The sequence below is a fragment of the Rana temporaria genome, chromosome 6, assembly GCF_905171775.1.
Source record: "Rana temporaria chromosome 6, aRanTem1.1, whole genome shotgun sequence".
Lineage (NCBI taxonomy): Eukaryota > Metazoa > Chordata > Amphibia > Anura > Ranidae > Rana > Rana temporaria.
Genome location: NC_053494.1, coordinates 83,491,062 through 83,507,224, shown reverse-complemented (window position 1 = coordinate 83,507,224; position 16,163 = coordinate 83,491,062). Strand labels below are relative to the sequence as shown.

General features: G+C 47.6%; 1 protein-coding gene and 1 long non-coding RNA gene across 2 annotated transcripts in view; one reads left to right on the top strand and one right to left on the bottom strand.

Moving 5' to 3' along the window:
• Positions 1-16,163, bottom strand: part of GRIN2A (glutamate ionotropic receptor NMDA type subunit 2A) — a 1,843,544-nt gene that overhangs the window by 826,198 nt on the left and 1,001,183 nt on the right. The gene's annotated exons all lie outside the window — the stretch shown is intronic.
• LOC120943590 lies at positions 3,418-4,317 on the top strand. Its single transcript, XR_005750311.1, has 2 exons — positions 3,418-3,457; positions 4,117-4,317. It is a non-coding gene; the product is annotated as an uncharacterized LOC120943590 (long non-coding RNA).

Sequence of the window (16,163 nt, the reverse complement as noted above, 5' to 3'; positions counted from 1 at the left end):
GTAAGTTCTGCAGGCCCACATTTTTCAGACCTTTATGCACAGGTCGCTAAACTGTGGCACCCTAGATGCAGCAAAAGTAAAATTCTTAGCATGCACTGACAGACCGTGGCTGATGGGAGTAGTAGTTTTGCAACAGCTGGAGGTGGGCTGGTCTTGAAACCCTGAGTTAGGTAACAAACTCGTAGTGTTTTGCAACCATTCTGCCTCCAGCTGTTTTTTTTTCTGTTGAAAAGCCTGTGGCGTGCAAAACACAACCCAAAAACTCCACCCGGTGCATGGAAAAATGTGCACACACATAAAGAGTGACATCACAAAAAACTGCGACGGGTGCATACGTCAGTGGTCCTCCGAAAAGGACCCGTCTCTGATCCCCCGGGGCGTTAGGCTCCTGACAGGGAAAAGAGTTACTGTGGTCCATACAGCCGAAGCCATATGGACCCATCTTGGTCCAAGCAGCCGAAGCCACAAGGACCCAACATCCTCGGAGGGACTGCCGAAACAGAACCCTCCTCGGTGAGGCTCCCCCGAAGGGAGACCCCATGAGAGCCGGTGAACCTAACCAGAAGGCCGAGTCCACCAACTCCCAAGACTTTCAGAGACCGGCCCGAGGACCAGCACCCTACTCGCCACACATAAAGTGCAAGCACCAAAACAAAAAGAGTGACAAACAAAACAGAACACGGGGAAAAATAATAAAAGAAAGTGGGGAAAAGGAAGATGGGAGAGTGAGGAAAGTGACCAATGTGAAATAATTCTGCCTCCAGCTGTTGCAAAACTACAACTCCCTGCATGCAACTGGCTGCAATTACCCCCCCCCCCTCTCCCCCAATGTGAATGTACAGGGTACATTCACATGGGCTGTGGCTTACAGTGTGCTTCTAGCTGAAGCAAATTTGGCGCTGCAGCTCAAACCCTCAGCGGGAAACTACTGTGAACCCCATGCCCCTCTGACTGTACCTTAAAAACACTACACCACACTAAATATAAATGAAAAAACAAAACATATACACATACCCCTACATAGCCACCCTCACCTCCACATTAAAAGAAAACATCTTGTACGGCACTGTTTCCTAAACGGAGCCTACAGCTGTTGCAAAACAACTCCCCGTTATTACCGGACAGCCATTAACTGTCCAGGCATGCTGGGAGTTAAAGTATAATTGTTGTACAGCTGGTGACGGTGAGCTACATGGTGTATCAGAGCATGCTGGTAGTTGTAGTTGTTAAATAACATCAACTCCATTATTTATTCAAAATTAATTCATCAAAAAGTCAAAAGAAACAAACATATTATTGTTCCTATATAAAGATAGGGATGAAAAAAAAAATAATCTATTGTACAGGCCCATTATAAGTGTCCAAAAATAATTATAGCGGTCAGATGAATAGCAACGCATATCTCCCCTATACGTGTATCCTGTGTTGTTAATCATATATACATAATTATGCAAATGATAATGGCTGCTATATTTATGCAAAAAAGGTGGCGACCGAAATGGCAGGATATAAAATCTGTCATGTTACCCCTGTCATTGATTAATAAGGCGAGAATGCTTCCAATTGTTGAATACCATACATTTACGTCATATATCCATAAGGCTTAAAACAAAAGTATTACAATATACTTTGTTCTTCATCTTGCAGAGGTTCCTAGAAAAGGGCTACGATCAGCTGCGCAGGCAGCCTGATAAAAAGGCCGTAGTCAGCGCCCTAATGACGGAATTAGGCGGCCAACACGATCGCCTGGCGATCATTAAAAAATGGTCTGACATGAAGAGGCGCCACATGGACCGTGTCAGGCATATCCGGGATAAATATCATCCAGGTAAGTTATTGGTGACAGTTTTTTTTTTTTTTCCAAAGTGTATTTTGTGCGTGAACTCGAGAGAGGAGCCGGACTGCAGGAGTTGGGAGTAGGCAGGCCTCCCCCAGAGGCAATCTGCCACCTTTCTCCATGCCCCGGGTGGCAATGGCGGGTGTGAGGGGGTCCTCCCACACAGCCTGTCCTACCTGCTCCGCTTCGAAGCCCAACGGGGCAGAGGGACTACCTATAAGGGAGTGAGAGGATTTGCCCGCTCAACCAGCCCAGTTAGTCCTTCGCCTCTCTTTTTAGAGACCGCGTGGTCAGAGTGCCTGCATGTTAACCCAATATCGAGTGCGTGTGTAATTGTGGTGGTTTTTGTGGGAGGGGGGTGGGCGTACTAAGCGCAGGCTTACCTCGCATAGCACACCCACCGGGGGCCGGGCTGAGACCACCAAACTCAATTCACATGTAGCCGAGAGCGGGATCCGAACCCCTAGCTGCAGAGGTGAATCGCTTGTCAGCGCAGTGGCAATCGCGTTGAGCCACCGCAGCTCCTTTGGTGACAGTTATGTAAGGTCATATGTAATTAATGTAAGGTCAAATGTTGTTAACCCAGACGCCATGTTGTGGTAACATATATCACCACCAGCCAAGGTATTCATAGTACTGTTGAAAAAAGACATGGGACAGCAGACAGGAACACAGAAGTTATGTGGGAACATACTTTTCCCATTGCTTTGCATGGGACTTTAAACAAAAACCCCGACCCTCACCAATGGGGGTAGTTAAGGGATAAATTAACGATCCTATACTTTAAGTGGACATATAAGTAACATGTGACCAAGTGTTATCGAAATATCTACAGCTGTTATGAAGTAACATGTATTTCCCATAGAGTTGAATGGGACTTTAAAGAAAAACCCCGACCATGGCAAATGGGGGTGGGTAAGGGTTAAACCACCTATCCTATGTTTGTGGCTGACATATAAGTAACCTGTGTGCCAAGTTTCATGTAAATATCTTTAGCCGTTTGGACGTGATGCTGGAACATACATACATACATGCACACACACGTTGAGTTTTATATATATAGATTCCCACTAAATTCCTGTGTTAGGCGTGGGGTTGTTATAGTAATCCTGTGTACTCCATCAGGCCCTTTTTTTAACATGAGATCGTCTGAACAAAACAAAGGAGAAAAAACAGCTCATTTTACCATGGTGGCAGCCCAGCTCACGCTCAGTCCCCTGTAGTGCCCACAAGACCCTTTAATATAACATTGTCCCATTGGTTAACTGTCTATATAAATTAATTTGTATTCATATACAATACAGCAGAGTACACAGAATTTGCATACGTCATTAGAAAACATTTTAACATATATGAACATTGTGTTATTATAGGAGCTTCTCTACCAGCTGTGCGCCCCAAGCGCACAAGGTGACAGGCCGCAGAGGAGGAGCAGGAGGAGGATGTGGAAGAGGAGGAGAGGGATGAGGAGGAGCAGCCAGGGCCATCCACATCACCATCCCCAGCTCCTGTGGAGGAGCAAGAGGAGGAGCTGCACCTCCCCCAAAACTTCTGGTGGAGTAGTGGGTGACGAAGAAGAGGAGCAGGATGAGACGGTTCATTTTACCATCAATCAGGAGGGTAAATATGTGCACAGAGATTAATAAAATGTCAACAATAAAATGTAGCTCTAAAAATGGACAGCATTTAAAGCAGGGCTGTGGAGTCGGTAGATAAATGTTCCGACTCCGACTCCGACTCCTCAGTTTTATGTACTTCAGACTCCGACTCCCCGACTCCCCGACTCCGACTCCTCTGTATTAATATGCGAATGTATTTTATACATTCCTTGAGGGAAAGAAACGCAACCTACCACAGGACTACTGGCTGGGAAGCCAACAGTCTACTGTATTGCACAGTTTAAGCAAAAGACAAACACAATGAAAACAATCAAGTGACTGGATAGTAGCAGCAGGCATAAACATCAGGAACAGGATCTTTACCAGTTCAAAAATATAAACCACATTATTTGGTTGTTTTAGAACAAAAACAAAGCTTATCTATAATGAACCAAAAACAAAATCTGCAAAACCTAGAAATGGTTTATATTAATCTTGAAATGTAGTTCTAGGCTTAGCAAATGCAAATAAATTCAATGTAGAGTTCTAAGGAAGAGAATTGCCTCTGCCAGATCCTCTTTCATAGAGGCTCTTAAGTCAGACTTTATTATTTTTAGGGCTGAAAATAATCTTTCGTAACGGTCTTTGAAATCCAAATGTTTTTTTCTTATATCCTAACAGTTTTGCAAAAGCTCAAGAGGAAACAATCTGCCATGAAAAGTATGACACAGAGAATACTCTCAAATGAGCAGCAAATTCTTTTTTTAACCCGCCAAAACCAACAGCTGGCGCAACAACTGACGAAAAATTTCGATGAGGTGGCAGAGCTTCAGAAGCTCATGTCTTAATTTTTTTTTGTTTTAATAAAAAATGTTATATTTTGCAAAGGTTTCATTTCTTATTGAGATTGTTAGTTTTTTAAACACATATAACTTCACATCTAACACATCAACATCAACATCAACATCAACACATCTAACTTAATAATAACCAAAAACATTTTATACTTTTACTAGCTGAATACCCGGCGTTGCCCGGTCTTCCTATCTTAACCTTTTGGGGAGGAAAATCATAGTAATATAAATATACCCATCTTTTATATAAGGGTGTAGATAAGGGTTAATTTAACTGTTATATATTTTTATTTGGCATATAAGTAATATGTATAGCAGGTATTATTGAAATATCTCTAGGCGTACAGAAGTTATGTGGGAACATACATTTCCCATTGATTTGCATGGGACTTTAAAGAAAAACCCCGACCCTCACAAATGGGGGTAGTTAAGGGATAAATTAACTATCAGTGGTATCAGTGAACAGCAGTGGTAATAGGAGTATAGAGTGGCAAATAACTTCTGACATAGGTGTCTTGACTGAGCAGCAGTAGTAGTAGTAGTAGTAGTAGTAGATACAGAGTCATATCACTTGGGCAGGAGGTGCCATGATGAACAGCAGTGGTAATAGGAGTATATAGAGTGGGAAATAACTTTTGACATAGGTGTCTTGACTGAGCAGCAGCAGTATTAGTAGTAGTAGTAGATACAGAGTCATATCACTTGGGCAGGAGGTGCCATGATGAACAGCAGTGGTAATAGGAGTATATAGAGTGGGAAATAACTTCTGACATAGGTGTCTTGACTGAGCAGCAGCAGCAGTAGTAGTAGTAGTAGTAGTAGTAGTAGTAGATACAGAGTCATATCACTTGGCCAGGAGGTGCCATGATGAACAGCAGTGGTAATAGGAGTATATAGAGTGGGAAATAACTTTTGACATAGGTGTCTTGACTGAGCAGCAGCAGTAGTAGTAGTAGTAGTAGATACAGAGTCATATCACTTGGGCAGGAGGTGCCATGATGAACAGCAGTGGTAATAGGAGTATATAGAGTGGGAAATAACTTTTGACATAGGTGTCTTGACTGAGCAGCAGTAGTAGTAGTAGTAGTAGTAGTAGATACAGAGTCATATCACTTGGGCAGGAGGTGCCATGATGAACAGCAGTGGTAATAGGAGTATATAGAGTGGGAAATAACTTTTGACATAGGTGTCTTGACTGAGCAGCAGCAGTATTAGTAGTAGTAGTAGATACAGAGTCATATCACTTGGGCAGGAGGTGCCATGATGAACAGCAGTGGTAATAGGAGTATATAGAGTGGGAAATAACTTCTGACATAGGTGTCTTGACTGAGCAGCAGCAGCAGTAGTAGTAGTAGTAGTAGTAGATACAGAGTCATATCACTTGGCCAGGAGGTGCCATGATGAACAGCAGTGGTAATAGGAGTATATAGAGTGGGAAATAACTTCTGACATAGGTGTCTTGACTGAGCAGCAGCAGCAGTAGTAGTAGTAGTAGTAGTAGTAGTAGATACAGAGTCATATCACTTGGGCAGGAGGTGCCATGATGAACAGCAGTGGTAATAGTAGTATATAGAGTGTGAAATTACTTCTGACATAGTTGTCTTGACTGATCCAGAGGAGTCATGGGAGAAAGTCATGTGGTCAGATGAGACCATAATATAATTTTTTGGTCATAATTCCACTAACCGTGTTCAGAGGAAGAAGAATGATGAGTACCATGCCAAGAACGCCATCCCTACTGTGAAGCATGGGGGTGGTAGCATCATGCTTTGGGGGTGTTTTTCTGCACATGGGACAGGGTGACTGCACTGTATTAAGGAGAGGATGACCGGGGCCATGTATTGCGAGATTTTGGGCAACAACCTCCTTCCCTGAGTTAGAGCTTTGAAGATGGGTCGAGGCTGGGTCTTCCAACATGACAATGACCCAAAGCACACAGCCAGGATAACCAAGGAGTGGCTCTGTAAGGAGCATATCAAGGTTCTGGCGTGGCCTAGCCAGTCTCCAGACCTAAACCCAATAGAGAATCTTTGGAGGGAGCTCAAACTCCGTGTTTCTCAGCGAGAGCCCAGAAACCTGACTGATGTAGAGAAGATCTGTGTGGAGGAGTGGGCCAAAATCCCTCCTCCAGTGTGTGCAAAGCTGGTGAAAAACTACAAGAAAGGTTTGACCGCTGTAATTGCAAACAAAGCCTACTGTACCAAATATTAACATTGAATTTATCAGGTGTTCAAATAGTTATATTCAGCACTGTAAATACATCAGGTCCGGGGCTCCATCAGGGAATGCATGACAAGGGACCCTTCAGCGCCCTGAACCGACGGCGGGTGCCAGAAAGTCACCGCCGATCCAGGACTCATTCATCTTTATGAATGTGAGTCTGTCCACGGAGTCTGTGGACAGACGGGTCCTCTTGTCCGTGACCACCCCACCTGCCGCGCTGAATGTCCGCTCAGATAGTACGCTGGAGGGGGGGCAAGACAATAACTCCAGCGCATACTGAGCGAGCTTGCGGCAGGTGTCCAATCTGGCAACCCAGTACTCCATGGGGTCGTCGGTGATCATACTCTCAGAAGCACCGATGGACGCCATGTAATCTGCCACCATGTGGGCCAGCCGCTGGTGGTGACTGCTGCTGCTGCTGCTGCTGGTACTGGGTCGCTCCGATTGGAAGAACATCCTCATCTCATCCATTAGGTCCCCTGCTCGGCTGCTGCTGGGTGCAGCCACCTGCTGGGTGAGATGAGGGGGGACAACTGGAGGCCGGGGAGTTGCCTGCTCCAACCGGCTGACAATGCCTGCCTGCAGTTCCTCCATCCGGTGCTGCCTCCGGCTGGCTGGGATGAACTGCTCCAGTTTCCCCTTGCACCTGGGATCCAAAAGGGTGGCCATCCAAAAAACATCCCTCTCCTTGATGGTCTTAATCCGGGGGTCCCTCCTGAGGCATCTCAGCATGTGGGCAGCCATGGGGAAGAGCACAGCCCGCTGTGACTCCTCACTGCTGCCCAGGTCAATGAGGTCAGACTCTTCATCCCTGAGGCGCTGCTGCTCACGCTCAGAGATGCCCAACCCCCGGACTATCGGTGCCCTCAACACCGGCTCTCCCTCCTGACCAGGCCCTGACTCCAGGACGACACCAGCAACCACCTCCTCATCATCATCATCCTCCTCCTCCTCGTCCTGGCCCTGGTCTCGGTGGAGCATTGCTGCCTCCTCCTGCTCCACCAAGGCACTCTCCCCAGCTTCGAGCAGGCGATCTATTGTCCTCTCCAGCACGAACACTATAGGGAGCACGTCATTGAGGCCGACATGCTCCCTGCTCACCATCTTGGTCGCCTGCTCGAAGGAGGACAACACATGGCAGACCTGGTGTATCTGCCTCCACTCCGCACAGGTGATGAAAGGGAGTTTTAGTGAAGTCCTCTCAGTGCCTAGCTCCAGCAGGTACTCCCTCACCACCCTTAGCTGCTCTCACAACCTCTTCAGCATGTGTAGGGTGGAGTTCCACCGCGTCACACTGTCCACAATCAGCCTGTGAAGGGGCAGCCTGTTGACCCGCTGCAAATTGGACAGGGACGCGGTAGCGTTTGGGGAGCGCCTGAAGTGGCTGGCAATCCTACGCACCCTTAGCACAATGTCACTCAACCCGGGATAGGTGCGCAGGAACTTCTGCACCACTAGGTTGAGGACATGTGCCAGACAGGGCACGTGGGTCAGACTGCCAGCATTGAGGGCGGCGAGTAGGTTGCTGCCGTTATCACAGACAACCATACCTGCCTGGAGCCTTCGGGGTGTCAGCCACTTCTGGACCTGAGCCTGAAGTGCGGTCAGCACTTCAGTGCCAGTGTGTCTCCGGTCCCCTAAACTAACAAGCTGGAGCACGGCCTGACAGCGCACGTGCCCCACACTTGAGTAGCTACGGGGGCGCTTGCTGGGAGGCTCAGCAGCTGTGGAGACAGTGGCTTGAGGGAGACCAGCAGTTCTCCCCTGGACACCCCGGGGCGGCACCACAAAATCGGTTGCTGCCGATCCCTCCCCGGCGCCTCGGAGGGAAACCCAATGGGCCGTGAAGCTTATGTAGCGCCCCTGCCCATGCCTGCTGGTCCAGCCATCCATTGTCAGATGAACCCTGTCGCTGACAGCATGATCCAGCGACAGGGTTACATTCTGCACAATGTGCTGGTGTAGGGCAGGGACACCAGTCCTGGCAAAGAAATGGCGGCTGGGGACACGCCATTGGGGTTGGGCCTGCTCCAACATCTGCCTGAAGGGGTTGCTGTCAGCAGATGTTGGGCAATAACCCTTGCCAGGAGCCCATTGAGGGAACGCACACGTCGGTCTCCAGGGGGGAAGGGAGTGGTGCGTTCAAAGGCGTCTGAAATCGACGCCTGGCGACGGACGGCAGTGCAGGACACAGACGCGGAGGGTGCTGTGAAAGTAGAGGTCTGGATGCCGGTACCAGTAGCTCTAATAGAGGGAGCGGGGGGGGCATGACCTGCTGGGAAGAGATGAAGCTGTGGCAGGGGCTTCTGTACCCTGCTCACTTGTGGTGGTGGCGCTGCTACCACCACCACGCTTCATCTCGTCATACACCCGCCAGTGGTTGATTCGCAGGTGCTGGTTCAGGGCTGTGGTACCCACACAAGCCAAACACTTCCCTCTCTTCACCCTGACTTTACAGATCTGGCAGATGGCCACGGTAGGGTTGTCTGCTACCAGGGTGAAGTAGTCCCAGACAGGTGACTTCAGCACCGCCCTCCTGTCAGATGGGGTGACGATGACTTGCACCTGCTGGGACTCGGTGAGCACAGGTGGAGCTGCCTGCTGCTGCTGCTGCTGCTGACACCTCCTGCTGCCATCACCAGTGGAGACCCCGACGCTGGTCTCCCTGGTGGTGACCTGGCGCACCGTTTTCCCAGGGTGCCTACCTTCCCCGTCGTCACTGACGCAGTGAGCCGACGAGTCAGATGGCACCCATGATGGGTCACCCTCCTCTTCGCCCCCAGAGATGTCAGACCAAGGGCTGAGATGTTGTGGTCTGAGGGAACCAGCTGACATGGAGCCTCTAGCCTGGCTCCGCTGTCCCCTCACCCACGCCTGGGTCTGACTAGGTGCTGTTGTTTGCCTGCACCAAAACAGCAGCACCACTTTGAAGGGATGTCTCTGGGATACTGCCAGCAGGTATCCCATCCTCCTCATCCATCCCTTCTAAAAGGTCCTGACCATCAGCTGGAGGTCTGCCTGATGCATGGCCTCCCCCAAGAGATCCCTCTCACTGTCGCTGTCGAACAGTAAGATGCTGGACTCTTGGGGGCTGGGGGGGGGGGTACTGAAGGCACCGGTGTAGTGGTGGTACTACTGAGAGTCGGGACAGACGACTCAGTGGCACTGCTGTGCCCCATATAGTCCACCACTACTGGAGCCTGAGATGGCAATATCGGGCGGCTGCCCGATGGAAAGAACTCCCGGATCAGGCGGACTCCCCTTCCACCCGATCCTGTAGCACTAGTAGGGGCGCGAGAGGTACCCCATGCTGGCAGCGACCCAGCACTGGGAGTAACTCCCCTACCCCTACGGCCATGGATGCCGCTCATAATTGCTGATGTGGGGGGGGGGGTAAACTTTATTGGGGCGGGATATGTGAGGAAGGTTTTTTTTGTATTTTTAACAGACAGGCACGCAGACAAAGACGTAGACAGACGGCTACTAAACTATAATAAAACTAGTACACCAAAGACAAGGACTACAAAAAAAAAAGTACTAAACAAACACTAACTGCTTACACAAACTTAAAGGCCCAGATTCAGGTAGATTTGCCCATTACTTACACCTGAGCCGCTCAGCTGAATTTCTCTGCGCTGGAGCAATTTTGCCAAATTGCCACCTGATTCAGGAATCGTTTGTTCATTTAATTTGCTCCTGTTTAAGGCAAAGCTGAGGGCGCAAGGCCGTGCAAGTCAAAGTGGGTGTGCCCCTATGTAAATGAGGAATTTTCGGCTCAGCAGAGGTTTGCTAGCATAATTTCAGGGCAAATCCTGCTCAGCTGCTTGCACTGAGCAAATAAATAGGAGCAGACTTGCGCAGGTTCTTTGCTGAATTTCATCCTGCTTTTTCCTACCCCCCCTGAGCAAGGAAATTCAGCCCTTTTGCAAGACATGGCACCTCCCAAAGGGACCAAAAAAAGGAAGGCCAACTATGTGGCTGCGGAGATGGACATCCTGATTGCTGCACTCCAGCAGCATAAGGAAGTCCTATATGGTGCCCAGCGGGCAAACACCACCATTGCCCAAAGGAGGGCTATATATGAAGCCATTGCCCTGGACATCAATGCCCTGGGTAATGAAGTGCGTACCTGGGATGACATCCAGAAGAAATTAAATGATATGAGGCGCAGGGTCCGTGAAAAACTGGCTCTTATCAGGAAGCATACCGGTGGCACGGGAGGTGGTCCACGATGTATGATCCGGCTCAATCAGGAGGAGCAGCTTATTGCACAAACATTCGTGCAGGAGCAGGTGGAGGGACTTGAAGGGTACGACTCCACTGTTGGGAACTTGGGGACTGGTAAGTTATTTTTCTTTCATATCTGCTGTGCATCATGGGAGGGGGTACAAGTGAACATATTTGTGGGTAGAAGTGAAGATGTAAGTATTATTTTTCTTTCATATCTGCTGTGCATCATGGGAGGGGGTACAAGTGAACATATTTGTGGGTAGAAGTGAAGATGTAAGTATTATTTTTCTTTCATATCTGCTGTGCATCATGGGAGGGGGTACAAGTGAACATATGACAAGTGTGTTGCACCAGCAAAATATGTCGTTTTGGTGTCATCCACAGGTGGTGATGAGGAAGAAGAAGCTGGGCCGTCTTCGGCTGCGGCTCGACCCAGCCCATCCAGACCAGAGCCAGGGGTCCAGTCAGGCCCCATGGACATTCTGGCTATGCTGGTCCAGGAGGAGATCATACCGGGGCCAAGTATGGAGGAGCAAGTGGTATTGGAGGAGGATTCCTTTTTCCTCATCCAGGAGGACTCTGGCCCCCTTCAGGAGGATACCACCATCCCTGTGCAACCCACCACCCCCCCGCCCAGCACGTCATCCCCCTCCAGGGCAAGCCCCTCCAGGGCAAGCCCCTCCCTTGTGGACCCCTCCCCTTCTCCCTCTGTCCGTGGCCGAGCCTCTCCTCCCAGGAAGGCTCTGTCCAAAACGAGGCATATACCCTCCAGCCTCCGTGACGGTCTGCTGGAGGAGCAGGCCCTGCAGACCCGCCATATAGGGGCCATGTGCATCCACAATCATCTGCACATTTATCGAATGCCAATGTTTCCTGTTGCAGTAGATATGCTCGAGGAGCCGGGGGGGGGCGTAGTGCCACATGGGTACAATCTATTGCACCCACAGTGCGTGGAAATCTGGCTAATAAATAAAAATCACTGATTGCCTTCTGCCGCACGTCAGCCGTGGTTGGTTTGATAAATTGTGTGCCCATGCGTCTGAGTATTGCAGGGATCACTTGGTGCACACACCTGCTCATGCTGGATTGGGACATCCCCGCCACCACTCCACCTGTGCGCTGAAATGAGACAGTTGCCAAAAAATGAAGGGTTGCCACTACCTTCACCAGTGGCTGCACTGCCTGTCCCCGATGGGTCGGGCTGCTGATGTCATCCTGCAGGATTGTTACCAACTCAAGGATGACTTCAGGGCTGAAGCGAAACATGCGATACACCTCATTATCACTCATCTCAAAAAGGTTGTAGCGCCCTCTGTAAATCCTCTCCCGTGCCCTCCTACGAGTCGGCTCAGTCAATAGAATATCAAGAACCATAGCTGCCCCTGGCATGTTGGTGCACAGATGTGAGGTCCCGAAAATGTGGGTGCTCTGCTTGTTCAGATCGTCTGTCTAGGTGCTGCTGAAGTTGCGCAGTCCTTCAGATGACATTTGGCCATCTTTTGCTAACTTGCCCCTGCTTTTAACAGGAGCAAGTTTGCCCAGGGAAAAAAGCTTGCGCGCTTCCAGCGCAAGATGCGCATCACACGCGCATGTTTCTGAATCATCGGCAGTACCTAATTTGCATAATCGCTGAGGGAATTCCATGAAGGCGCAACTTACACCCCGCGCAAAATTGCGCGAAAATTGCGCAGGAACAGCTAGGCTGCGTGCGCGGGAAAATGGCCGCATTTCAGGCTTAACTGGTTTACAGAATCAGCCGCAAATTTGCATAGGAGCAAATCAGTACTTGCGCGGCTCAAATCACACTTGTTCCCGCGCAAGTGCTTCTTGAATCTGGGCGAAAGACTATAAACTAAAGCTAATTTTATTTTTATTTTATTTTTTTTAACACTAACTGACAAGGACTACAACTACAAAAAAAAATGCACTAAACAAACACTAAATAATAATTTTTTTTTTTTTTTTGACAAGACAGACACTAAACACACACTAAACTAAGCTAGCTGAAAGAAATGTACACTAACAGTATGTACACTTACTACACAGAAATCTATCTAACACTAAGCTAAACTACCTGAACAACACAACACAAAACGTAGCTTTTAAAAAAGCTCTTGGGTCTTTTGCTTTGAAAAAAGCAGTTTATAATCAGTAGAATATGCACTGAAATCACTAGCAAAGTAGCAATGAAGCACAATGCTGATGCTGCAAGATCAATCAGGAACACAGACACAGGAACACAGAAACAGTCCACACTCTCTAGCCACCTTCTGAATCTGCAATGAAATGGTGCTGGGAGTGACCTTATATAATGTCCGTGCAGGCAGGTTCCTATTGGTTGCAAACCTATGACAACTGTGGTAGGAGAACTCTGATTGGCTCTGATGCAAAAGAAGGGCGGAGAAAATAATCACGCAATATTCCTATTGCCGAATATTCGCATTGCGAATATTCGGCAATATAAAATGATCGCTTCAGCTACTCGGCCCAAGGTCTCTAATCATACCAGCAATGCTTTTAGACGTCTATGGAGATCACTAGGATGTGATCTGTTTTAAAAATGAAACTGAAAAAATCGCTCTGATGCGGAAGATAGGGGCGAAGAAAATAATCGCGCGATATTGCGATTGCCGAATAATCGCATTGCGATTTTTCGGCAAAATACAATGATCGCTTCAGTTACTCGGCCCAAGGTCTCTAATCATACCAGCAATGCTTTTAGACGTCGATGGAGATATCTAGGATGTGATCTGTTTTAAAAATGAAACTGAAAAAATCGCTCTGATGCGGAAGATAGGGGCGAAGAAAATAATCGCGCGATATTGCGATTGCCGAATAATCGCATTGCGATTTTTCGGCAAAATACAATGAACACTTCAGCTACTCGGCCCAAGGTCTCTAATCATACCAGCAATGCTTTTAGACGTCGATGGAGATATCTAGGATGTGATCTGTTCTAAAAATAAAATTGGAAAAAATCGAATATTCGGAATTGCGAATATTCACCGCGAAATTCGAAATATAGCGCGATTACTCGAATATGCTATATTCGAGCCGAATATTCGCAATACGAATATTCGTGAGCAACACTAGTGTCCACCTGGATTCCTGGCTGGGCAGTGAAAGAGGGAATGTTGGCTTCTCCTGAAGTAGGAGGAAGCCACAAGGGGTTCTGAAGGGCATAGGGAAGGCTGGCATGGGTCCTTGACCTTTCTTGCTGAGGCACTGCGGTGTGCCCTGCACACAATGAGATTACTATAAGAAAAAGGTAATTTAAAACTGCTTGCGGCTTTAACCACTTCTCTACTTTGGGTGTTTTTCAGATTTGGTGTTTACAAGACTAAAACAGTTTTTTTTGCTAGAGAATTACTTAAAACCCACAAACATTATATATATTTTTTTTCTAATACCCTAGAGAATAAAATGGCGATCATTGCAATACTTTTTGTCACACCATATTTGCGCAGCGGTCCTACAAGCGCACTTTTTTGGGAAAAAAATCACTTTTTTTAATTAAAAAATAAGACAGCAATAAATTTGGCCCAATTTTTGTATATATTGTGAAAGATAATGTTACGCCGAGTAAAATGGTACCCAACATGTCACGCTTACGAATTGCGCCCGCTCGTGGCATGGCGTCAAACTTTTACCCTTAAAAATCTCGATAGGCGACGTTTAAAAAATTCTATAGGTTGCATTTTTTGAGTTAGAGAGTAGGTCTAGGGCTATAATTATTGCTCTCGCTCTAACGATCGCGGCGATACCTCACTTGTGTCGTTTGAACACCGAGATATCCATCTTTAAAGTTAGGCCGTATAAAGACGTACAGCGGTTTGGAAGTGGTTAATGTAATGTCTGGTCCCAGCAATATGGATGAAAATCATTGAGGAAAATAGCATTGGTTTCCCCCCACTCCCCCCAGGTCATTACAAGCCCCTTTGGCCCTATATACTTTGAACAGCATTATACAGGCGGTGCAAACAAGACAGGCACTGTAGGTTTGTTGTTAAGTAGAATCTGTCTGTAATTTTGAACTGGTACTTTTTTAAAGTGTAGCTCCAGCCATAAAATCTATTTCTGTCCCAATGACAAATAATTTTTAGAAAATGTGTTTTTTTTAGTGAAACAAGGATTGGTGATAAAGCATCAGTGGACAGGAGACATCTCTTACAGAAGAGAATTTCCCTTCATAGGGGTAGATTTCCTCTCACTTCCTGTTGTCTCCTTCCGTTTGCAAGTAGGAGTCGTTTGTAAGTCAGATGTTTGAAAGTAGGGGCCTGCCGTATATACTCTGCAGAAATTTGGGCCCTAGGTGTTGGTGTTGCAACAACACTGTAAGCCCTCGAAGTTACTCTTGGTGGGCACAGGAATGGGCCCTGCTGTGAAATAATAGATCAATAGTTGTAATTGCATGCCCCTGTTGAACAGGGGCAGAACAATTGGGCTTTTGTTGGTGGTGGTGCTGGTGTCACAACTCTGTAAGCCCTCACAGTTACTCTTGGTGGGCACAGGAATGGGCCCTGCTGTGAAATATTAGATCAAGAATTGTAATTACATGCCCCTGTTGAACAGGGGCAGAAAAATTGGGCCTTTGTTGGTGGTGGCGGTGGTGCTGATGCCACAACTCTGTAAGCCCTCACAGCTTCTCTTGGTGAGCACAGGAATGGGCCCTGCTGTGAAAAATTAGATCAATAATTGTAATTACATGCCCCTGTTGAACAGGGGCTGAAAAATTGGGCCTTTGTTGGTGATGGTGGTGGTGCTGGTGCCACAACACTGCAACCCCTCACAGATACTCTAGTTGGAGCGCAGGAATGAGCCCGCTGCAAAGTATTGCATCAAAAATTGTAATTACAGGCCCCTGTTAAACAGGGGCAGAAAATTACAAAAATTACAAAAATTGGGCCTTAGCCACTGGTGGCAGTGCCCAGAACCTAAAATGTTCTTACAAGCCATCAGCATGATCATTGAGGAGGAAAAGGATAGTCACTCAGCAAGCATAACAGTATAGTCACTCAGCATCAGCATAGGCAGTCTTGAAGGGATCTGACATTTCAAAAAAATTATTCAGTTACATCAGCATCAGGTGCTTGGTAGCTGGTGGTGATCCAAGCCTGATTCATTTTTACGAAGGTGGAGAGGCGCACCCTGTGATCGGTTACAAAGCTTTCAGCAGCACTGAATGTGCGTTCTGAAGGAACGCTGGATGCAGGACAAGCCAGTAGCTCAATTGCATACTGTGCAAGCTCTGGCCAGTGACCCATCCTCAAGACCCAGTAAGTCAGAGGATTTTTGGTGGGAAAGCTGTCTAAGTCTGATCTTGCCCCTAGGTATTCCCACAGATGGCGATGGTTGCTGGAACCGGTCATACCTTGGGGCTGCGGACTAAAAAATTGTCTGAACGCATCGGTCAGAGGGCCA